At 42.6% G+C, this 25,593-nt stretch overlaps 1 non-coding gene across 1 annotated transcript; it reads left to right on the top strand.

The window, feature by feature from the left end:
* The first annotated feature begins 19,513 nt into the window (after positions 1-19,513).
* Positions 19,514-19,620, top strand: LOC133813255 (small nucleolar RNA R71). Its single transcript, XR_009884288.1, has one exon. It is a non-coding gene; the product is annotated as a small nucleolar RNA R71 (small nucleolar RNA).
* The last annotated feature ends 5,973 nt before the right edge of the window (positions 19,621-25,593 follow it).

Genomic DNA, 25,593 nt, shown 5'->3' with positions numbered 1-25,593 from the left:
CATTTGTCTTCTGAAGCATGTCCGGCCCCGAATACTTCTTCTCACCCATCTCATCCCAATGAATGGGTGATCTACATATCCTCCCATATAACATCTCATAGGGAGCCACTCCAATCGTTGATTGGTAACCATTGTTGTATGAAAACTCAATCAACGGAAGGTACTTACTCCACGGTCCTTCAAAATTTATCACGCATGCCCTAAGCATATCCTCCAACACCTGGATCGTCCTCTTAGACTATCCATCAGTCTGAGGATGAAAGGTCGTGCTGAACTTCAACTGAGTCCCCATAGCCTTCTACAAACTACCCCAAAACTTGGAGGTAAAGATAGGATCCCGGTCTGAAACTATGGACTTAGGAACCCCATGGAGACGTATGATCTCCCTCACATATATCTCTGCATACATATCCACTATATATGTCGTCTTCACTGGAAGAAAATGAGCTGACTTGGTGTATATATCCACCATCACCCACACCGAGTCATGAAGCCCTACAGTCCTGGGTAAACCTCCCACAAAGTCCATCGTAATATCCTCCCATTTCCACTCAGGAATACCTAAAGGCTGAAGCAACCCTGCTGGTCGCTGATGCTCAGCCTTCACCTGCTGACAGGTTAAACATCTAGCCACGTACTCCACCACATCCTTCTTCATCACGGGCCACCAATATAACGTCTGTAAATCTTGATACATCTTTGTGGTACCCGGATGAATTGAGTACGGCGTAGTATGCGACTCATCCAATATCTCTTGTCTGATCCCCACACCAGCTGGGACACAAATCCTCCCTTGATACTGTAGCAAACCAACCTCAGAAATAGAATAGTCCTTAGATACTCCCACTAGGACATTCTCTCTAACTCCTGTAGTTGAGTATCTACCAACCTACCTTCCTTAACCCGCTCTAGCAGAGTCGACTGCAGAGTAATGTTGGCCAACTGGCCCACCACCAACTCTATCCCCGCTCTGGCCATCTCATCAGCTAACTCTCTAGAAATCTGAGTGGAACTATATAACTGACCTGGGCCCCTCCGGCTCAACGCATCCGCCACTACATTGGCTTTCCCCGGATGGTAAAGAATATCACTGTCATCGTCTTTTATCAACTCTACGCCAACGTCTTTATCTCATGTTCAGGTCCTTCTGTGTTAAGAAGTACTTCAAAATCTTGTGATCGGTGTATATCTCGCACTTCTCCCTATATTGATAATGCCGCCAAACCTTCAGCGCGAATACTACTGCTGCCAACTCCAAATCATGGGTAGGATACCCCACTCATACTCCTTCATCCATCATGATGCATAAGCTATAACCTTCTCGTTCTACATCAATACACAGCCCAAACCCAACTTTGATGCATCGCAATAAATAACAAACTTTCCTTCCTCTGAAGGAAGACTTAAAACCGGTTTAGTAATAAGTTGCCGCTTCAATTCTTGAAAACTGTTCTCACACTTGTCTGACCAGACAAACTTCAAATTCTTCTGTGTCAACTCTGTCATCGGTGCTGCTATCTTTGAGAAGCCTTCCACAAACCGTCTGTAGTAACCCGCTAAACCGAGAAAACTCCGCACCTTCGAGGCATTCCTTCGCCTCGACTAATCACTAACTGCCTCCACCTTAGATGGGTACACCTTAATCCCATCTGCACCAACAATATGTCCAAGGAATGTCTCTTTTGGTAGGAAAAACTCACATTTCTTAAACTTGGCATACAATTGATGCTCTCTCAACCTCTGCAGAACTTGTTGAAGATGAAACTTGTGCTCTACCTCTGAACTGGAGTACACAAAAATGTCTTCGATGAAAACAATGAAAAATTGATCCAAGAAGTCCTTGAACACCCTTTTCATTAGGTCCATGAAGGCTACTGGGGCATTGGTCAAACCAAACGACATGACTAGAAACTCATAGTGTCCATACCTTATTTGGAAGGTCGTCTTCAGTATGTCCTCGTTCTTGATCCTTAGCTGGTGATAACCAGATCGAAGATCAATCTTCGAGAACACTGTCTTACCCTGCAGCTGATCGAACAAGTCGTCAATCCTTGGTAGAGGATACTTATTCTTGATAGTCAACTTGTTCAATTCCCTGTAGTCTATACACATTCTCAGAGTCCTGTCCTTCTTCTTCACAAACAAAACTGGAGCACCCCATGGCGAGTAACTCGGCCTGATGAACCCCAAATCTAGAAGCTCATGTAACTGCATCTTCAATTCCTTTAGTTCTGTTGGCGCCATTCTATATGGTGCCCTCGACATTGGATCTGTCCCTGGCGCTAACACAATAACAAACTGAATCTCCTTACATGGCGGAAACCCTGGTAAGTCCTCAAGGAACACATCCAAGAACTCACAAACCAATCTGGTCTCCTCTGACCTTGTTTGCAAAACTCTAGTGGTATCTACCACACTAGCCAATAACCCAATACATCCTCCCTGTAATAAATCTCTGGCTCTTAGCACTGATATCATGGGTATGTGGGATCCATATACCGCTCCCACAAAGACAAAGGGATCCTCGCCCTCCGGCTCAAAGATCACCTTCTTCTTCCTATAATCAATAGTAGCTCCGTATCTAACCAACAAATCCATTCCCAAAATCATGTCAAAGTCCTCCATACCCAACTCAATCAATTCTATTGATAATTCCCTACCGTCAACCATCACTAGCAGTGCTATAATTCACCTCCTAGAACTACCAGTTCTCTTGTAGGCAATATAGTCACAAACCCCGCAGTATAATACTAACTAGGTCTACATAGTCTATCAATCACCTTACTAGAAACAAATGAATGTGTAGCACCAGAGTTAATCAATACAGTAAAAGGAGAGCCAACACTAGAAAGCTGACCTGTCACTACCGAGGGACTAGCCTCGGCCTCTTCCTACGTCAGGGTGAACACTCGAGTTGGAGTCAAGTTGTGCACCTTCCCTGCTACCCCTTTCTACATTGTTCATCAGTGTTTCTTGAGGTGTCCCACAACCCCGCACACATAACAGGCCTTAGCACGACATTTTCTCGGATGGCGTCTTCTTCACCTCGCACACTCAGGATAGCTCCTCCATGAATCCCCGCCTCCCTGATGGCCACCCTGAGTACCCCAAGCTCTCCTATCAGGACCAGGAGCGGTCAAAGCATCACGAGTCTTCCTCTTCAGATCACTGGGGCCTCTGCCCCTACCTAACCTAGAGTATGGAGGCATCGCCCTGTGGCCCTCCCGCCTTACTGCACTCTCCCTCCAAATCTTGTTCTCCACTTCCTCAGCGGTAAGAGCCTTCTTAATAGCCTGGGCAAAAGTTGTCCCCCCAGGAACTGTTGTAATCCTCACATCTTGGGCTATCATACCATTAAGTCCTCTGATAAATTTTTCCTTCCTAGCAGCATTAGTAGGCACAAGATTTGGTGTGAACTTCGCAAGTCTGTCAAACTTTAGGGCATATTCTGTAACTGTCATGCTGCACTGAACCAGCCCCACAAATTCATTAACCTTCGCTGCCTTGATGGCAACATTGTAATACTTTTGGCTGAACAAATCCTTAAACCTTTCCCAACTCAATGTAGTAACATCCTTGGTCTGTGATGCTACTTTCCACCAGATGCGGGCATCCTCTCTCAACATATATGCAACACAAGCCACTCTGTCATGACCCTCTACCCTCATGAAATCTAGAATAGCAGTGACCATACTCATCCACTGTTTAGCCTTTAGTGAATCTGGTTCCCCTTCAAATGTTGTTTCTTGAACCGCTCATACAACGACTCCCATTTTATTTCCAACCTCTACTGGCTGTACAACTGGTACCACTACAGGTGGCACAATAGGGGCAGCACTCCCTGTCAGAGCCTGCTGTCGCAGAAGTCGAATCTGCTCATCCTGGCTCTATAGCCGTGCTTGCATGTCTGCCATGACCTGCTGCCAGTTCTCAGGGACTGGCGGAGGGGTCTGGCCCTGGTCATCATCCCTTGCCTTAAACCTACTGTCGGTAAATCGTATAGATCATCTTGGACACATAGCTATCAAAGTTAATCTGCAATCATCGACTCGATGGTCAGACTATGATGACAGGGTAATAATCCTTCCATAATCCACCATTGGAACTCAATCATTCACAAGAAATCAAGATATAAGAGTTCATTCACATACACAGCAATGCTAATAAGCATGCCTCGATATCATCACACAACATTCAAGGGCCAGGCCGTATCAGTATCTCATGCTTCCTACTAATCACATAGATATCAACATTCATAATCCATTCTAATCATTTAAGCATATAAACATGTATACACAATTACCAAACCCTGAGTCGAGCTTGTCTTTAGCGGTGAATGTACATGTCCAGCCAGTCTTCAGGAACCCTTAAACCTAGGACGCTCTAATACAAATTTGTAACGACTTGGATAGCCAAGACCGTTACACTGTTTGTTTATAAAGGTGCAAGACTTGCTAATCAAGTCATTTAATTAGAAACATGTTACCGAAACCATAATTGAACTAGGGTTAAAAGATTTTGGTCATAAAAGATACATTTCATTTAGATAAACATTTCATACATGGGATCCCAAAAGAAATAGAATTTAAAAGTCAGTTTACAAAAATTCAAGGTTGCAAACAAGTACTGACCACTCTAAGGGCAAAACAAACTTTTAGGTTTCTCCTGCCCTTTATCACTCCTCGGCCGTGGCGGCCGATCAGCTGACTATGTACATTCAGCCTCAAAGATCTCCAACTCAGGACTGGTCCACCTTGCTCTTGCCTTTACCTGTACCACGTAGCACCCATGTGCCAAGGCCCAGCAAGAAAGCCATAATACAGAGTATAAACGATAAACAACAGTCAGATTTTCATGATTTATCAATCAGATACAAACATGTCATATTGCTCATATAAACAGTGATATCGATCTACAAGCCAACAATCAGTTATTCAGATAACAAACTCGTCACACTCAACAATATAGAAAACAATAAACATATAACACCAAATTCCAGGGTTGACGCCAATTGGCCGCACCCTTTGATTATCCCATTGACTCCGGCTCGCTTAGGCCGAGCTCAGTGATTATGTAATTAACCTTAGCTATCAGTGGTCGAGCCGCACCCTGTGCGCAAATGTTGATTCCAGCACTCTTATGCCATTTATCACATGTCCTCATGGCATAATTCCATTGCATGACATCACATACAAATATAAGGAACTCTTAGTCCTGACATATTCACATAACCGGGTGCAATTTCTTACCATTGATTTCGATAGCTTTGATTAGTAAAATCGACCTTCAAGCATGATCCCGTTCGAGCCCTAACATACACCTAGTCACAGCCATAAATTAGAACCATCACTAAAATTCAATTCTGTAACCTAACCTTGGGGCCAATCCCGAGCCCTCAGTAAGTCCTAATTCCACCAAACAGGGTGGAGGAATCAAACCTCGAGCCCCCAGGCAAACAACCTATGAAAATACCCAAAAATCCATTTCTAGAGGCAGGGTAGCGCTACAGCGCCACAAAGTGGGTGCTACAGCGCTACAAGCATAGAAAAAAGCCCCCCAGGAAGCCATCATAGTGCTATAGCACTCCAAGGCTAGCACTACAGTGCTACAAACAGCAATCTTCAACCTCTTGTTTTCTCCTTCGAATTTCCTCGAGCCAAAACTCCCTAAAACCCCTCCAAACCTCAACCACACACCAAATTGAGCCTACCATCCTCTACATCTCATCCCACATAGCCCAACAACATAAAACTTAGCCACATGCACCATCAAGCAAAGAAAACAAGAATTGAATTGAAAACTCAAGAACTCATCAGAAAACCAGAATCAACCCAGCAACTCAGATGATCAAGCTCAGAAATTCTTACCTTTAATGGGGAATTCGACATTAGGCTACCCTTAGTATCCTTCTAGCCTTTATCTCCTCAATTCATCAAGCTCAAACCCCTTAACTTCCATTTAAATATCCAAATTCAGAACTCAAACTCACCAAAACTCAAAAATCTCAGCATAACTTTAAACCTTACCATTAATTGGGAATTAACTCTAGCTAACCCTCTTGATTACCTCAAGAACCAAGGTCCCAGCTCTAGCCTAGGCCTCCACTGAGTTCCAGCTTCAGAAATCCTCAAGAAATGGTGAAGGGAAAGGAAACCGAGAGAGAGAAAGAGTCCATGTTTTTCTTCTTTCTTTCCTTCCTTCTGCTTCTACTATTTTCGACAACTTCCACTAAGGCTAAAAATAGAACAACACTTATCCCCTTTTTTTTAACCATCCAAAAGACCATTTTTCCCTCCCTCTAAAACCTAAGCCTCTAAACATACCAAGGGCATTTTTGTAATGCCCCGAAATCCTTAATGCGGTTTAATGGCTGGATTAGTAGGCCGGGAGGGCCGTAACTGTTTAATTATGCCATTAAATGAATATATGCATGTGTTATGTGAATTATATTATAATATGATGTTATGTGCATGCATGTGGATCCACATTTGAATATTAGGGTGTTTTGATAATTTGGCCCGTTAAGGGTATATTTGTGTATTTGGGTGCATATTGTGATTTGTGAATGAGATTCCATTATTATGGAGATATATTCGAGCTATTCGGCATGAGACGTTCTTATATTATGAGTTAGCGGTTTTGTCATAACAGGCTCAATTATTGGGTAACAAGAATGTTTATTTGATAATAAATTGGGAGTATTTGAGATCAGGAGGAAATTCTGGAAGTTTTGACTATAATGTCCTCGGGGGTGTTTTTGGGACCCCGAGCGCTAGGTTTTATTTGAGGTTACTTAATCTTGAAGTAGCTTGTTAGATAGAACGTACGTTAGAAAACATTTTCTCTCTCCTTCGTTAGCTCATTTTACCGTTCAAAGCCTTTTTGAAGAAAGTCGAGTTCTAGGAGTCGGAATCAAGCGAGGATTGAGGCATAGCGATCCTAGGAAAGATTAGAAGCTTCTTAACTGAAGTATTTGACAAAAAACAACCCAATCGAAGGTAATCTAAGTTTAAGTTTTTAGTTTTTAGAGTTTCTAAGCTTTGAATTGAATTCTGTGAATCATTGAGTTTTTGGTTCGATTGAGCCTTGGGTTTTGATGGTTTTGGACCATTGGGAAGCTTGGGAACTTTAATTTGATGATTTGGAACTGTTTAGGTATGTTTTTGGAGGGTTTGAAATGAAGAAAAATGAGTTTGGGCATGTTCTGGGTTGGGGGCCGCGGCCCTGTTCTTGGAGTGCTACGACCCTAGCTCGAAGAAGCAGGTGGCTGAGATTGTGGTTGCTGGGCGCCACGGCCCTTGCTTCAGGAATGGCTGGGGGCCGCGGCACAAGGTGCCAGGGCCGCAGCCCTTGGGCAGGTTTGAGCCCGTTTGTGTGTTTTGACCCCGGGAACATAGTTTTAGGCCTCGGGATTGTTCCTACTACTTGGATTAGTTTGGATTGATGTCCCGGAGGCTAGATATTGGTTTGGAAACCTATGTTGATCATTTTATTGATGATGTCCTGTATTTGGTTAGGACTAGGTGACCGCTAAAGGACTAAAAGTTGATCGTTCTCAAGGGTCGTTCCTTTATTCATTCTAGCTCGAATCTGAGGTAAGAAAACTACACCCTGTGTATATATGACATGCGTGATTGTTATTGAGGCATGTTGGTTGAAAAATATGGACAGTGATTGCATAATAAATGCTAGCGAATATTGCTTACTTGTATATGGCATTGACTAGTCAGGGACACTGACCTAAGAGTCAGAAACGGCATAAGCGTCTTGAACGCCGGGCCGAATGAAGATTAGATCTAATCGATATCAGCATTGAATGACTCTAAGGCATTAACGTTGGACCGACCCTAAGGTCGATGAACTTATAAGCGCTTGGCTAGTCTAAGACTAGTTACTCAGAGCCAGGGCCTAAGGCCCAGGTGACCGTTTGACACATGGCTAGGGAATGATGTTCCAGGGTTATGACTCTATGGTCATGAGGAAGGTTATGTTGGTGACTAGTCACCTTGCACCTATCCTGTTTAAGCTAGTGAAAGGTTCACTTATCTGTTAAACCCCGGTGACCCTATCGTCACAAGGCTAAAGGGAGTTATACCTAACTTTGTGACTTTTGTGACAATCACCTATCTGTTTTGGGACTAATAGTCCTGAATGATTATTATGATCATTGTTGATATTATATCATGCTATATTGTGTTTTCTTGCTGGGCCTTGGCTTATGGGTGCTATGTGGTGCAGGTAAAGGGAAAGAAAAGCTCACCCAGCCTTGAGTGGAAAGCTTAGGTTGTGATGTGTACATATGCGGCCGCTTGACCACCACGGCCAAGGAGTTCTCAGAGGAACTAGGGGGCTTACCCTATTTTTGCCGCTTATTTCGGCGGGTTTGAAATTTTCAAACAGTAATGACCTCTTTGAGTTGTAAATAACTTGTAAAAGATCTTGTGGGCCCATGAACAGTTTTATGTATTTAATAAAAAATATCCTTTCCTTTTTATTGATTTTCCACCTTAGCTTGTTAATAACACTTAGATGCACGTTTTTAACCAAAGGACTCGGGTAGCGGGTCAAATTTCTGGTTCACCGTTCACCGTAACTGTTCTGGGGTAACCAGGGCGTTACAATTTTGGTCATTGCTCCCAATTCCCACTAATTCCTCAAGTGTCCCTAATAATTACCGCTTAAACCCTGTCACCTAATTAATCGCCAAATATTTTCCTCAATGTCAAATAGTCTCCAATATATTTCCCAGATTCCTAGAAATACCCCCAGGCTCCCCCGAGCCGAGTATAAATCCCCACCGTGACTTTTTCGCTAAACCGCTCACTAGGATCGCCTCGAGTCACAAGCTGCTTGTGGTATGATTAAGCCTAAAACTCATTTATCAAACTCCCCCAAACTAAACCTTTACTCGCCCTTGAGTAAAGAATCTAACTAGACTCAAACCTAAACAGACCAAGTTGACATAACTAACCAATTTCGACACTCAAAACAGCTATGCACATATAATTCTAAGGAAAAACAATCATGCTATTTAAAATATTAATTTAGATTTTCAGTCAAAATACTTCACCCTTTCACTACAATCTATCAACACCAAAACTCATTTACTCATAACTCGCAAATAAAATAATTGAACCACTTTATGCACATCAAATTCGAACCAACTAACCACATAACTGGTTCTTTCCATATGCCTGCACTACTTACTATTCTCCATTAATATAAACAAATGCATAAATAAGAATCAACAGGGCTTTTCAAAGGTTGTAATAGAAGGCTTAGGTATAGGTAGATAAAGAAATATTTTTAGGCTTAATCATACCACAAGCATTCAAACTAAAAAAACTTTCCCAACAATTTCACACCACTCATCCCTTGTTACCCTTTTTTTGTGCAATGATTGAGAATATTTTTTCTTTTTTTTTTTCCTTTTTTTCCTTTTTTTTCAATACACTCCCCCAAACTTTGAGTTTTCAATAGATAACTATTTGGGAGCATAATCCTTTTTCACTTTCTTTTCCTTTTCTTTCTTTAATTTTTCTCAATCACAAGTAATTTTCTGAGTAACACATAATACAAACATCCCATTACACATTCACTCCCCTTATATAATAATTTTCATGCTCATGGTATGGGTCAAAAAGAGTAAATGGTAATCCAATTCACAGCTAAACTCAAAAGAATGCATTAATAAGAAAACAGTTGTAAGGCTCAAAAGGGTTGACTAAGGATAAAATTTAATAGGGTTAGCTTGAAAGGCACAACCAGTCCAAAAAAAATTGCCTCTATCCTTTTCATAAATGCACAAATTTTCAAATTTCATCTCAAATAGTAAGCAAACAGGTTCTAGAATTTTTTCAATCTTTTCAATCCACAATCCGAATTCGACATGCATAAAATAACGCAATTATAACATTTACAATTTATGAGCAATAGATCTCTAATGTCAACAGATCACAATAAAAAAAAAACCAAAGTATCTAACCAAGCACATAGATTGTTTCAGAAGTACATCAATTTTTCCTTTAGATTATACTACAAAACAGTCAATCATATTAAAATGGCAATTATCATCAACTTAATTTACACTCTAAAACATGACTCAAAACAACTAATGAAAATAAAAACAAACAAACCGAAAAAAAAACGCATCAAAGAACACTAGAAAATAAATCTCTCCCTCAAACTTAAAATCGAACATTGTCCCCTGATCAGTATGACGGTTGTGGTGGTTGGGACGAAGGTCCCTCGAAAGGTTGAGACGGCTGAGGCGGTGGTTCTGGAAATCTTGCAAAAGACGGAGGTGGAGGCGGAGAGTAAAATGGAGAATACAGTGGTGGTGGAGCAAAATAAGTCTGATCCGCCTCATTTAAAGACCACCAACTCACTAAGTTGTTTAAGCGAGCCACATGGTTCACCTTGTATTCGTACCGTTGGCTCATGTACTGATTCATCATGTGATGCTGTTGAACCATATACTGATTTTGTTGGAGAAGATAATCCAAGTTATCACTGACGTTCTTCATGCTATGGTCACTACTACCCCCCAGCAACACCGAATCAGCCTCTTCTTCCACCTCCGTTTCCACATGGCATTTACCCTTTTTCCTTGTCTGTGGCACATAAAGAGCAAGTGCGGGACAATCCTTCATCAAAGTAATCAACAAAGGTTGCTGCAAAGACTGATAAATATCAGTGACTAACTCGAGAACTCCAACTTTATAGCATAACATTGTGATGACAGATCAATGGCCGAAACCTCCAGTGGTATGGCCGTTTTCAATGAACTCTATATTCTCTGTAATCCACAAACCCACGTTAACAGTCATTCCTGTCATCAATGCATACATCAGAAATACTCGATCCTTAGTCATGACTCACTGGCATAAACCGAGCACATACAAAAAAAGCCCAGAATCTGGCGTCAATATTCAATTGACATGACGCGATACTCTTGGGTATAGAGCCAGATAAATTCCATGGAGCACCTTCAAAACATAGCTTTTCAGCCACAACATTATAATCTTTATATCCCATCAAATATCTTGTATATTCCTCTTCTTGCTCTTTTATGTGCGGCACATTGAAAACCTTATTAATGGATTCGGCAGTTAACGGCACCCGCTTACCTCTAACAAAAACTTTATCATTGTTTTTAGCCCTTAAATTCACATAGAACTCATAAACCAATGATACATTTTCCTGCGCCAGTTTTGTCACAAAATTGTCCCACTTTCGAGCTGAGAGATTAGATCTAACTAACTAAAAAATATGATAATCAAAGGGTTCAGATGGATATTTTACTTCTCATTCAGGAATCAATGTTTTTCGCACAAACTTCTCATATCGCTCTTGAGCTTGAAAATTTATAAATCTGGTTTCATCAAACTCCTGTTCCAAGCTATCATCCCTTTGTTGGGAGGCAGAAGCTTTGCCTTTCCCCTTATCCTTAGACTTCCCATCTCTACTTTTAGGTGCCATAATCTACACTCTAAACAACATCAAACCCAGAAAAATTTCGACAGCACCTTCCCTTAAATTAAATACTTTCCTTCTTCACAACCACCCTATAAATCTAATTTCTCATAACACAAGACCCAAATATTACAAATCACAGCAGCAAAAACAAATTTCCAACAAAGACAAGCAACAATTGAACCCAACCCCAAATGTAGAAAGAATCTTGAAATAAAAGGGATTGAAAACACTTACTAGCCTTTGAAATGGTCTTCCTTGTGCTTGGTTAATCAAAGCCCCTTGAAAAAATGTCACCTCCTTCAAGAAATTTGAAAGTTTGATTTTTAGGGTTCAGAAAATTTGAAATTGAAATTGATTTTAGGGGAAAGAAGTGGATTAATGGGCGAAAATTATGAGATATCAGAGAAGATGAAGAAGAGGAAAGTTGGAAACTATGGTGGGATTTTCTGGGAAAAGGCTGTAATGGAGGATATATGGTGGTTTGGGGTGTTGGAAGAGGGAAAAGATGGAATGGGAGAAGAAATGAGGGTTTGGAAGAAGAAGTCTCGAAATCCAGCCCTTTTTAAAAAAAATCTGGGATAGAGCGTTGTAGTGCTACATATGTAGTGCTGTAGTGGTACCACGGTCTTTTTGGGCACTTAGTTTTTTAGTATAGTGCCATAGCACTACTAATACAGAGCTGTAGCGCTAAGGATCGAATAAAAATTCCATTTGGCTCTGAGATTAGCATCGTAGCACCATACTTCCCAACGCTGTAGCACTACATTCCTGAAAAAATAAAATTTTCAACCTTTTTTCTTGGAAAACTCTTGCGTTTTTTTTTCACATTTTTCACGGTTTATCAAATACATCACAATTGTTCCCAATTAAAACAAAAAATAATCACTAAAAAAAATTCCCTAAAACATTGTTAAAAAAAACAAAAACAAATAACATAAATTAAAATATAAGAAAAATAAAAATAAACTTAGGAATGCCTCCTAATCGTGCTATCTTTAACGTCTTTTAGCCGGACTCTTGGTTGTCTTCAATTTAGAGTGGTTCCAAAATCACCACGGACTTGCATTTTTCCACCGGGCCCTCCAAATAATTCTTTAACCTTAGACCATTCACCTTAAAGTGTCCCGTCTTCTCACTATGAATTTTCACCGCTCCATATGGAAGTGAAGCAACTACTATGTATGGTCCTAATCATCTCGACTTCAATTTACTAGGAAAGAGCTTAAGTCTTGAATTAAATAGCAGCACTTTATGTCCTGGTTGAAAATCCTTCCTTAGTATCCGCTTATCATGAAAGGCCTTTTACCTATCTTTATAAATCCTCGCATTCTCATAAGCTGCATTTCGGAATTCATCAAGCTCGTTCAACTCCATAAGCCTATTTTGTCCCGCCATAAAGAGATCAATGCTTAACTTTTTCACAGCCCAGGAAGCTCTGTGCTCAAGTTCCACCGGTAAGTGGCATGCCTTACCAAACACCAATCGATATGGTGACATACCAATCAGAGTTTTGAATGCAGTGCGACAAGCCTAAAGTGAATCATCGAGCTTCTTCGACCAATCCTTCCTTGATGTATTTACTGTCTTTTCAAAGATACCTTTAATCTCCCTATTTCACACTTCAGCTTGACCATTTGCAATTGGATGATAAAATAATGCCTTTAGATGATGAACACCGTAACGAGCACAGAGAGTAGTGAAAGACTTGTTGCAAAAATGACTCCCCCTATCACTAAATTGCTCTTGGGGTACCAAACCGAGTGAAGATATTTTTGTGAAGGAATCTAAGTACCTCTTTCCCATCACAAGTAGGAGTTACTGCAGCTTCTACCCATTTAGAAACATAGTCCACCACAAGCAGAATGCACTTGTTATTATAAGATGACGAGAAAGGTCCCATAATGTAACACCCTGGGTAACCAAGACCATTACATTGTGTATTTATAAAGGTGCAAGACTTGCATCAAGTCATTTAGTTAAAAATGTGCCACTAAAACCATTACAGAACTAGGGTTAAAAGATTTTGGTCATGTAAGACACCATTCATTGAAATAAACATTTCATACATGGGATCCCAAAAGAAAATAGAGTTTAAAGGATAGTTTACAAAATTCCAAGGTATATACAAATACAAGCCACTCTAAGGGAAAAGCAGACATTTAAGGTTCTCCCGTTCCTGTCCAACCCACGACCGTGGCGGCCAAGTAGCTGACTATGTACATGCCGCCTCTAGAGCTCTCCAAATTAGGGTTGATCAAGTTTACCTTTGCCGTTACCTACACCACGTAGCACCTGTGAGCCAAGGCCCAGCAAGAATAACCATAACATCATAGCACAAACAATGACAACAACCAAATAATTCTTTAAGCATGATCATAAATTCAGCAGTCCATAACATTCACAAAATCATTAAACATAATAAGAAAATCCACAAACTAATACACAGATATTCAACATATCATGTTCATCAATGAACTACAACAACCAAATCATACAATAACCAGGGTCGACGCCCTTAGGTCGCACCCTTTGTTTACCCCACTGACTCTGGTCCGCTTAAACCAAGCTCAGTGAATATTAAGCTGTCCACAGCTACCAGTGGCTGAGCCGCGCCCTGTGTGCCAATATAAACTCTGGCACTCTTAGGTTGTTTGTTTTACATTAACATGGCATAATACCACCTTTCATAATGCATATAGGAATAGGGAACCCTTAGTCCCGTCATAAACGCACGACCGGGTGCAGTTTTCTTACCTTTGATTCTGAGCGTTCTGATTATGAGGAATGACCCTTGAGCACGATCCTTTTCCTGAGTCCTAGCGTACACCTAGTCACAACAAAGATATGGGATTCCATCAATCACAATTAAATAAAGGCTTCTGGTTCAAGTTCTAACCTTTAGAAGATTGAATTCCACCAAACACGGTAGTGGAATCAATCCCGAGCACCCTAGGTTACATTCCCACACCGAAAACCTCCTTAAAGCCAAAAAAATACCCTTAAGAGCGGCGGCACTAAGCCCTCCATGCCGAGGCCCGCCTCCAACCAGAGGCCCAGCCGCCACAGACAGCAAACATGGGCCACGGCCCAGCACTCCCCATGCCGCGGCCCGCCCTTCTCTTCAGCTCCCACTTGTTCTAGAGGGCCGCGACACACTAAGAACAGAGCCGCGGCCTGACCCCTTTGAACCCAGAAAACCCACCATTTCTAAAAATCAAACCTCACTCAAATTAACCCAAATCCATCCCAATACCACAAATTAATTATCACAAACACTCTAACATATTTCCAGCAGAAAAACCCAACAAAACATAACTTAGAAACTCATCAAAACCACATTTTATTCTTTGAAACTTAACAGCTCAAAAACACTAAAACCCAACCAAGAAAACACAGAATTTAATGACCAAGAGTGTAATTCGAAACATACCTCAATTTCTGATTGGATCCTCTAGCTAACACTGAGCTAATCCCCAAAGTTCCAGCTCAAATCCTTGAGTCTCTAGCTAAATCCTCCTTTGGTTTCCAATGGCTTCCTTGAGAGAGAGAGAGAGAGAGAGTTTAGGGAAAGGTGAGTGAGCTAAGAGAAAAAGGGAAAGGGTTGGTTTAGCTAAATTATACTATTTTCTTAGTTTTGTTTTATCTACCCTTAGTTAATTAAGTTAATCCCAAAGCTCGGGTACCAAAAACGTCCTCGAGGGAAAAATGGTAAATTTCCCTAGTATTCCCTCCTAAGCTTCATAACCTCAAATACATCTCCAATTATTTATCTACATAACCGATAACCCTAATAACTGTCTAATACCCAAAATACCCATTGACTCGCCCCGAGTCAAGTATTGGGTCATGTTGTGACTTTCTCACGAACTGGCTCCCTAAGATCGCCTCAAGCTGCATGCTGCAAATATATTCACATAATAATGTGGTCTTCAAAATTATGACATATAATCACATTTATGCCCTCAATGGGCTAAAATTACAAATATGCCCCTTTAAGCTAAACAAGGCCAACATGCATACTAATACTCTTAGACATGCATTTCATATATCCATGTAATCATATAAGCATGCTTATCACGGAATCATGCATTAAATCACTTAATTCACACACAAACCAATTATGCCCTCCCGGCATACTAATCAAGGCCCTTAAGCCTTATTAGTGATTTTTGGGTCATTACACATAAAGTCTATTCATCACACATCAAACAACTCGACTACCAAAATACCAGTCATTGGCATTTGATCTCTTCTTGATATATTCCCAGTTTTTTGACAACGATCATAACTTTTGACAAAAACTTTAGCATCTTTAAACAATGTAGGCCAGTAAAACCCACTCTACAAAACTTTTGCTGCTGTTCTTGTTCCTCTGAAATGATCGCCACAATGCAAAGTATGGTAGTGAGTCAAGATTGACAACATCTCCTCTTCGGGCACACATCTTCTAATAACTTGATTAAGGCAATGTTTATACAGAATAGGCTCCTCCCAGTAATAGTGCTTCACCTCTGAATATAATTTCTTCAATTGTTGCCTAGTCATCTCAGGAGGTATAACCTTTGCAGCTAGAAAATTAACATAGTCTGCAAACCATGGAACATATTTACAAACACTTACATCAAAAAACTATTCATCAGGAAAAGCATCATCAAATTGAACTTCATTATCAATAAAATTCGTTTCAACCTCCAATCTAGACAAGTGATCAGCCACCAAATTCTCTGTGCCCTTCTTATCCTTTATTTCCACATCAAATTCTTGTAACAACAAAATCCAACGAATAAGACGAGGCTTGGAATCTTTCTTGGTCATAAGATGTTTTTATAGCAAAATGATCTGTGTAAACAACCACCTTATTCCCAATCAAGTATGGCCAAAATTTATCAAAGGCAAACACTATGGCCAACAACTCCTTCTCCGTAGTTGCATAATTAATTTGAGAATCATTCAAGGTACGACTTGCATAATAAATCGTTCTAAATACCTTGTCAACTCTTTGTCCCAACACTGCCCCAACTGCAAAGTCACTAGCATCATACATCAATTCAAATGGCAAATCTCATTGAGGTGCTACAACTATAGGTGCCGAAATCAACTTCTCCTTAAGTATCTTAAAAGCTTGGTGACACTTCTCATCAAAATCAAAAGGAACTCCATTCATCAACAAAGTAGATAGAGGCTTTGAAACCTTAGAAAAATCCTTGATAAACCTTCTATAAAACCCCGCATGACCAAGGAAGCTTCTCACTCCCTTAACTGAAACTAGAGGTGGTAAATTCTCAATTGCAGTAATCTTAGCTAAGTCTACCTCAATACCTTTCTTAAAAATCTTGGGCCCCAATACAATTCCTTCATTCACCATAAAGTGGCACTTCTCCCAATTAAGTACTAAATGCGACTCTTCACATCTCCTCAAAACCAACTCCAAATTAGTCAAGCAATTGTCAAAAGAAGACCCATAAACCAAAAAATCATCCATAAAAATCTCAATCCCTTTCTCAACCATGTCATAAAATATAGCCATCATACACTGTTTAAATGTAGCTGTTGCATTGCATAGCCCAAATGGCATGTAAAAGTTGTCTTCTCTTGATCCTCCAGTGCAATTACAATATGATGATAACCTGAGTACCCATCTAGAAAACAATAGTAGTTATGCCCCACCAACCTATCCAACATATGATCAATAAAATTCAAAGGAAAATGATCTTTCCTAGTTGCCTTATTCAACTTCCGGTAATCTATACATATCCTCCAACCCGTCACAGTCCTTGTTGGAATCAATTCGTTACTCTCATTCTTCACCACGGTCATGTCACCCTTTTTAGGTACTACTTGTACTGAACTTACCCAAGCACTATTAGAAATAGGATAAATCACTCCAGCATCTAACCATTTCAAAACCTCTTTCCTCAGCACTTCTTTCATTGTTGGATTAAGTCTTCGCTGAGCATCAATAGTTGGTTTAGCATCTTCTTCCATAAAAATTCTATGCATAACTGTCGATTTCCTTATTCCTCTTATATCAGCAAGAGGCCATCCTATAGCAGTTTTACAAGCCCTTAATACCCTCAACAACTTCTCCTCCTCTACTTCTAAAAGAAATGATGAAACTATGACTGGAAGAGTCTCTTTCTCCCCAAGATAAGCATAGCGTAGATGTTATGGTAAAGCCTTCAGTTCTAACACAAGTGGCTTCAAAATTGATGGTAATGGTCTTTCCAGTCCCTCACCTAATTCTTCAAACCTTTTATTCTTCCATAGCTTATATGATTGTATCCACTTCAAATAACTCGACGCCTCTTCATTATCCTCACCATCTACGTCATCAACTGTAAGACTAATTTCAAGAGGATCTTCCATTAACTTTCTTCTCTCTACTACCTATTCTACCACATCAACTGAAAAAGAATTGTCACTTGCTTTAGGATAAGTCACAGCCTTGAACACATTAAATATTACTTCTTCCCCTTGCACTCTTAGCCTTAACTCTCCCTTTTGCACAGCTATCAATGCTTGCCCAGTTGCTAAAAATGGCCTCCCCAAGATAATAGGAATATTGTCATCCTCGTCCATATCAAGTACTATAAAATCAGTTGGAAATATAAACTTATCCACCTTCACCAACACATCTTCTATAATACCATGTGGATGCTTCATAGATCTATCAGCCAACTGCAATGTTACTATGGTTGGCCTAGCTACACCCAAACCAAGTCTACAAAATACTGACAAAGGCATCAAATTAATACTTGCCCCCAAATCACAAAGTGCATGCTTACATTCAAAGTCCCCAATTATGCATGGAATAATAAAACTACCAGGATCTCATAACTTTTGAGGAAGTTTCCTTTGCTATATAACACTACACTCTTCTGTTAATGCTATTGTTTCATAATCACCCATCTTTCTCTTGTTAGATAGAATCTCCTTCATAAACTTCACATAGCTGGGCATCTGCTCTAATGCTTCTGTGAACGGTATATTAATATGTAGCTTCTTGAATACCTCCAAAAACTTTGCAAACTACTTATCCAGATTATGCTTGCAAAGCCTTTGTGGATATGGAATTCTAACATGATGGTCAATGCTCACAGGTGGTACCACTTCTTTCTTGTTAAGGTCTTCAGTAACCTTTTCTTCATTAGACTTCTCTTCTTATATGCCTTGTGTATTTCCCATCTGACCTTCTTCTTCTGATTGATTCTTCTTTGGCTCTTCATACCGTGTTCCACTCCTCAAAGTAATAGCTTGACACTGTTCTTTAGGATTAACTTCTATAGTTTTTCCTTGAGCTCTATTAGACATTACAGTAGCCAACTGCCCTATTTGAGTCTCCAAACTCCTTATGGACACCCTTATTTCAGTCATAAATTGGTTGATTGCATCAGGTTGGGGCTTAGCTTGTTTCATTGGCATTTGGTGTGGTGGTCTATTTTGTGGTTGATAATATCCAGGTGAAGGTTGTTGGTATGAATGTTGTTGTTGATATGGTTGTTTATTTTGGGAAGATTGATATTGTGGCTGAGGTGGAGGGTAAGGTTGTTGAGTGTTTTGAGTATTGGACCAAGAAAACTTCGGATGGTTCTTCCAACATGGGTTGTAAGTCATAGAATTGGGATTATTGGGTAGTCTCTGGTAATTCCCTAATGCTTGTACTTCTTCCATGGGCATGTTATTCATATATAGAGCAGGGCATTGGTTGGGTGGATGGGTTGTACCACACAATTCACACAGGTTTTGAACTTGCATAGCTTGAGATGGGAGTGTAGTCTTTTGTAGTTGCTTTGTCAAGGTTGCTACTTGAGCTTTAAGCATGGATATAGCGTCCAAGTCCATCGTTCCAGCAACCTTCTTTTGTTGTCCCCTTTCATTTGGCCACTAATAATTATTCATCGCCATATCTTTTAATAGCTCATACGCCTCATTAGAACTCTTACTCATAAAATCACCTCCCACCACAACATCTACAATTGTTCTAGTTGTTCCATTCAACCCATTGTAAAAATTATGCACCAACATCCACTTTTCTATATCATGATGTGGACACTTCCTTAACAACTCCTTAAATCGCTCTCAAGAATCATATAGTGACTCCCCTTCCATCTAATAAAAATTATTGAAATCTCCCCTTAGTTTTGCAGCCTTCGCTGGAGGAAAGAACTTGGCAAGGAACTTCTGAGCTAAGTCATCCCTTGTAGTGATAGAATTTATCAAACAACTCTTCGCCCTATCCCTTAGTGAAAATGGGAATAGCCTCATTCTTATAGCATCATCGCTCACCCCATTCATCTTGAACGTAGCACAAAACTCTAGAAAATTAGATATGTGTAAATTGGGGTCCTCCGTTGGCATACCTCCGAACTGAATAATTGATTGGACCATTTGAAGAATTGCTGGTTTAATCTCAAAATTATTTCCAGCGATGGTGGAGGTCTGATGCATGAATGCACTCCTATCACAGTAGGAAGTACATAGTCTCTAAAAGTTCTTGGTTCTGGTTCCCTTGGAACTTCTGTAGCATTATTAGCACTGTTTCCCAAATCGTCAGCCATGGTAAACTCCAATCTTTTCTTCGCCTTTCGCTTCTGTCTGCACGTATTGTCAATTTCCAGATCTATTGGTATAATCTCCTTTTGTCTATTTCTTCGCATATACCAAAAATTTTGTGGATACCAAAAATCCACCAAATAAGAAATCTCTAGTCCCTGATTAGAACAGAGGGATAAAGGCCACTTCATCATACAATTGGACTCGAGCCTGGAGGGGCAAGTGTTGAGGCTCAAAATTCCACGCCCTCAAAGGATCAAAGGCACGCACTAAGGTCCCATAAGCAGTTAATTACGTGATGGAGCCGCGATGCCCTCGGGCTCCCATTGTCTCGCACCAACCACGTACTTAGCGAAGCCACGCCTTAGTTGCACCTGGTGGCCTCGCTGGTGGTGGCCTCGCTGATGGTGGCCTCGCTGGTGGTGGCCTCGCGGATGGTGGCCTCGCTGGTGGTGGCCTCGCTGGTGGCCTCACTGGTGGTGGCCTCGCTGGTGGTGGCCTCGCTGGTGGTGGCCTCGCGGATGGTGGCCTCGCGGATGGTGGCCTCGCTGGTGGTGGCCTCGCTGATGGTGGCCTCGCTGGTGGTGGCCTCGCTGGTGGTGGCCTCGCTGATGGTGGCCTCGCTGATGGTGGCCTCGCGGATGGTGGCCTCGCTGATGGTGGCCTCGCTGGTGGTGGCCTCGCTGGTGGTGGCCTCGCTAGTAAGGCACCTTGCGAAATGGTGCCCCAGCCATGCCTCAGCCGCGCGCATGAGGCCCAGCACCAGGTGGCCTCGCGAGATGGCATGGTCCATGGCCTCGCCCATGGCCTCGCCCATGGCCTCGTCCATGGCCTCGCGAGATGGCATGGCCCATGGCCTCGCCCATGGTCCCGTGCCCATGGCCTTGGAGGTGAGAATACTCACAAGGGGCAAGGTACATGCATGAATATGGAATGTGCCTACAAACCTAAAGAAGTCAGAGTACGGATATAGTACCCTTACCAGACAAGTAGTGGGAACGCCAGGAGTGGGTATGCGAGGATAGGAGTTATGGTCCGTACGTCTACGGCCATAGGTCAGAGCCGACACCACTACCTTCTGCGCCACTACGCCTGCCACCACGCATTAGACATGGGTACCGACAAGTAGTGGAGACATCCTCCTGACACCTGCTTCTGTACGGGATGTACGACCACAACCTCTGAAGCCACTGCCCTGACACAGTACGTATGTACCACTTGGTCCCCTGGACCACTATGTATCTATGGCCATTAGAGCCTACTATAAAATGAACCCTAAGACCACCTGAAAGGGGGGTTGGAAAATTCATTGTATGCAGAAGCTATTAAGCAATATACATTTCTCACTCCATTGTTGATCTGTGTTTATCCTTTCATAAGTTTATTCTCAGTTCTTACATAAACATCGCCTGACTTACCTTTGAGTTTTCCGATCTAATTTCGTTGACGAGATTTCACCGTCAACAGTTTGGCGTCGTCTGTGGGAAGAACAAGCATCAAGCCAGTGTTCTTCCATCACTTCCAACAAAGAAAGATGCTAAGACGTTCAAAACGCCTATGGCAAATACAAGAGGTTGAGACTCACCGAGACGAGGTAGAGCGGAAGGCCTCCAAGAAAGACTCCCCTCCGCCCGGGCATGGAGGTGGGCCAGAAGAACCTCTTCCCCCAGGGGAGGAGAAGGAAGCATCGTCCCCAGCTATCCAGCCCGACGGAGGTCATTCAGTGCCACTAGTGTATCCAATTAACCGGCCCCGGTTGACCCCGCGCTCAGGCCACCAGGACCCCGGTCCCTCGACGCACTGGCCAGGCAAGGGTCCCGGGGTACGCTCGGTAAGTGTCAGCTCAAGGACGCGCTTCTACAAGGATGAGATTCACGAGTTGGATAAAAAGACTCGAAGGCTGGAAACCATGATAGAGAACATGCAGGAGGTTTTAGACGACCTACTGCAAGGGAAGTCAAGCACACCCCTCCCTAAGTGTAAGGGGAAAGGGCATGAAAAAGGGGAAAGCACCGTCCCTGTAGACGATGGGAGGACCCAACTTTCTACCAGTAAAACCCCCCAGGCAAAGTACCAGGAGGGACCTAGGCCAGCGAAATGTCCCCAGGAGCAAAGGCGGAGAGAAGGTGATGGTCGTAAGAATAAGGTCGAAGTCCCCTCAAAAGAAGCACCCCCTGGCCTAAGGAAAAAGCTCCATGGAGAGAGGTTAGAAGTGAGAGACGTACCCCCCGCGGTTCCCCCAAGGGACACAACCAAGGCAAAGGATCAGCCCGAGAACCCGCAAAACTCCTTATGCAAAAAGAGGAGGGGACTAGACACCAAAATGCGGAGCCCTCGAGGCAAGATCACCACTGCACTTGGGGGGCACAAGGATGACCAAGAATTTGACCATGATTCACCCTTCACACGGGAGATTCAAGCTGAGCGAATGCCCACTGGCTTTAGAGAGCCTCGCATGACTCCGTACGAGGGTACCACAGACCCAAAATATCATTTAGACTCCTTCAATAATTAGATGAGGTTAAGAGGGGTCAACAACAGGGCAAAGTGTCATTGCTTTGCTGTTACGCTAAAAGGAGTGGCTTACAAGTGGTTCAAGAGGTTAAGGCCAGGAACAATTGAGTCATGGCAACAATTCTCTAATGAATTTCTTCAGCAACACCATGCAGCATGTGATTACGTCATGCCAACTACCAGCCTCGCTAACATAAAACAAGGCGAGAATGAAAGTCTGAAGGACTACATCTATAGGTTCAGTATAGAATCAACAAAGGTGGGAGGTTTAACCAAAGCAAAGCACAAGATGGCTATTACAGCCGGAGTTCGCCCAGGAAGTAAGTTGTGGGGGAGCATGCTCAAAAGAGAAGTCACGAATCTGGATGACTTCTTCGAGAGAGCACAGAAGTACATACGTGTGGAAGAGGGCCATAAGAACTTTTATGTGGAAGAAAGAGAACCTTGTATGGGGTTGGAAAATTCATTGTATCCATTTGAAGGAAGAAATTGAGGAACTCATCCGCAGGGGACATTTGGACAAGTATGTGCGCAAGGATAACCAGAGGCCGGAAGGAGGAGTGCCCACCTCACGGGCACGTGAGATGGCCCCAGAAGTGCAGGGGGAGGTTAGGACCATCTTTGGAGGACCAGGATTCGGAGGCGATTCTAGGAAAGGGCGAGACAGGTATGCCAGGGAGGCCCGGAAAAGTCCACCACATTGCGTTTTAAGTTTGGAGCAACGCCCCCCGAAGAGCTTCAAGGGCGAGAATGACTCAATAACTTTCACAGAAGAAGATGCGCAGGGGGTGCACTTTCCTCATAATGACCCCTTGGTGCTAACCGCCCAGCTAGCTAATATGAGGGTACATCGGGTCATGGTGGATAACGGGAGCTCTGTGGACATCTTGTATCGACAGGCACTGGAAAGGATGGGGTTGAGCCTCCGTCACCTAAAGCCTTTCACCACGACTTTGTATGGGTGTACGGGAGATTCGATGCGACCCTTGGGGACGATCGAATTAACCCTCACCATGGGGGAGCAACCCAAGCAAGCCACCGTAATGGCCAACTTCATCGTGGTAGAATGCACCTCAGCCTTCAACGTGGTGTTAGGGAGACCCTCTCTAAGAGAATTGAAGGCAATAACTTATGTATATCACCTGGCCATGAAATTCCCCACCCCTGGGGGAGTAGCATGTGTGAGAGGGGAGCAGAAGGAAGCGAGGGAATGCTATAACATGTCCCTCCGCGCAGCCACCCAACCGTCCGTGCCAATGGCGATGGCTGTGCATGAAGGAGCGACCTGCACAAGTTAGACCTGCACAAGATTGGACCCGCAGGTTACGGAGCCTCTCGAGAAGTGCAACCAGCAAGACTTCGGCTCTTAGTGCCAAAAGAACCTATGTTTAGCTTGTTCTTCGTTATGTTAGCTTAAGTAAGAATCAAAGAGACTACCGTAGGTAGCCTCCTAGTTATATGTAACCTTTTTCTTTTTTATTTACAAAGTTATATGTAAACCGCGTGCTATAAATGAAACCGTTTGCTACTTCCCGTGTTTACTTTCTTCACTGCACAAGCATCAACCAAAGTGCCTGCCGAAATAAATTTCACCAAGCGCTTGGGGGGCAGGATAGGAGGCAATAACATGCAGCTAGCAAGGGGAACCTAAAAAGGGCCCTCTAACGGAGGATCTTAGAAAGGACCCCTCGCCCTCCTAAAAAGGAGACTTCTAAAAAAAAGAGGCTCCTAAAAAAGACCCTTTAATAAGGGATCTTAAAAAGGGCCCTCAATTAGGAGTAACCTAAAAACGACCCCCTATCAGGAGGATCCTAAAAAGGGCCCTCCATCAGGAGGAAGTGGCTCGTGGAGATGAAGCAAGCAACAAGCAGGAGAATCCAAAGAAGGACCCCTTGCACCAGGATCCTAAAAAGGATCCTATGCACAAGGAGGATCCTAAAAAGGGCCCTCCATCAGGAGGACCCAAGAGGGACCATGGCCATAAAAAGGACCGTTTAATGGGAGGTCCTAGAAGGACCCCTTATATCGAGGCCCTAGGCGAAGTCCCTAAACACAGGAAACAGTAAAAAGACCTTGCAAGGCGTCCCCTGGGTTTACAAGGATTAGCTACCCTTGTGAACATCAAGGAGGCCAAAAGGCCTTACAAAAAAAAAAATTATATATATATAGTGACAACACTAATAAGTCTAGAGCAGCCACCAAGCTGTCTAGCCAAAAAGGGTCCTAAAAGAGACCCTTGCAGAAATAGTACTATGCATAATGACGAGAGGGACGCTTCTCGCAAAGAAATAATAAGCGCGCGCAAGAAAAACATAAAAGGATAACTAAGACCCAAGGGGTCAAAATATCCTTATGAAAGCAACCAAGAGGCACCAAAAGAGGTCCCAGTGAACCCTTTCACATGGGCTCCAAAGGACCTCTAGCCTGATAGATAAAAGAGGGGAACCAACTAAACCCCTTCACACAGGCTTAAAAGGGCCTCAAATGCAATAGAACAAGAAATAAACAAGCAGCATATGTATTTATACATTAAAAGAAAAAGGGAGTTCTTGAGACAATACAAGAGTTACCAAAAGAGAAGTAATACTAATAATGAAGTAAGGTGAAAATATTAAGCCATGCATGAAGGCCTATGTATAAGAACCAAGATGAATAGTCTACAAGAGCACCTAAAGGTCCTCTCCTAGACTAGGGGGGCAAGTGTTGATGCTCAAAATCTCATCAAGGGAAAACACGCAGTTTACAAGGTGTGGATGCTAAGATGTCATAGCCTTGCACGGCCCCGCTCAGATGCTTAGGCACGAGGCGACATGGCCTCGCTTGGCCTCGCGAGTTGCCTAGGCCAAACCTCCCAAGTGGCCTCGCGAGATGTCGAGGCCACGCCACCCAAAGGGCCTCGCGAGATGCCTAGGCCACACCTCCCAAGTGGCCTCGCGAGAAGGTCTCGGCCACACCACCAAAGTGGCCTCACGAGATGCCTTGGCCACACCACCCAAAGGGTCTCGCGAGATGCCTAGGCCACACCTCCCAAGTGGCCTCGCGAGATGC

This window comes from Humulus lupulus, chromosome 1 (assembly GCF_963169125.1).
Source record: "Humulus lupulus chromosome 1, drHumLupu1.1, whole genome shotgun sequence".
NCBI classification, from domain to species: domain Eukaryota; kingdom Viridiplantae; phylum Streptophyta; class Magnoliopsida; order Rosales; family Cannabaceae; genus Humulus; species Humulus lupulus.
This window is presented reverse-complemented; position numbering and strand designations above follow the sequence as displayed.